Here is an 856-nt window from a genome sequence, read left to right as displayed (position 1 = left end):
GAGGTCACATAAAATGGAAGCTCTTTGCACTTCAAGTTTTTCATAGGTCCTGGTCAGATGGTGGATTTCCTCCCCGTAGAGGTTCGATATTTGTTTTCTGAGGTTTTCGCGGGTATTTGTATATAGGTCTTTGGTTGTTCGGGTTTTCTCCCGCGTAAATTGAAGTGTCTTGCAACGGTTTCGACGAAGTCACATTCGTCATCTCAGGCTTGGTTGTTTAGCTCTTGTTTGAGCAGCAATGTATGGTCTTAGCTGTTTCTTCCTTTTAACTGCCAGTGGGGGTATGAACTGATGGGTGGGAGCTTGGCTGTGTTCTGATTGGGTGGAGGTGTGTTCTGAATGGTTAGGGGCTTGGCTGTGCTCTGATTGGCTGGGGGAGTGGTCTGTTTGGTTGTGCTCAGGTTAGTCTGAGTTGCAGAGGGGTTTAAGATTTTGAAAACTCTAGCAACAAGATTCCACCCCGCACTTGAGGACAAATCCAAAAAACTCGCCGTATGGAGATCCGAAACACAAGACCACCCTCAAGACAGAACAAACACCAACAACTCGGAGACTACAAGAACGCCAAGAAACAAACCCCTTCCTTCCTCCAAGCCACAACATGAAAAAACAAACAGTGCATAACATCTCAGATAGGATCCTCACCAAAGCCGAAACCAATGTCCTTTCAAAGGATCAACTTGCAGTCGCTCCCAAACACATCCCCACTGAAACATCTATGTGAAGTTGAAACCAAGCCTGGACCAAAATCAACCCCGATGACGCTAACAAAATCAGACTCAAAATCACCCAACATCCTCTGCACCAGCAAGCCACCCAAAAGCAACTTACCCAAAGAGGAACAGACAGCACTACG

The sequence above is a fragment of the Crotalus tigris genome, unplaced genomic scaffold (assembly GCF_016545835.1).
Source record: "Crotalus tigris isolate CLP2741 ecotype Arizona unplaced genomic scaffold, ASM1654583v1 scf7180000018431.187111, whole genome shotgun sequence".
Classification (NCBI taxonomy): Eukaryota; Metazoa; Chordata; class Lepidosauria; order Squamata; family Viperidae; genus Crotalus; species Crotalus tigris.
The sequence above is the reverse complement of the archived record's forward strand: the minus strand, read 5'-3'. Positions refer to the sequence as shown.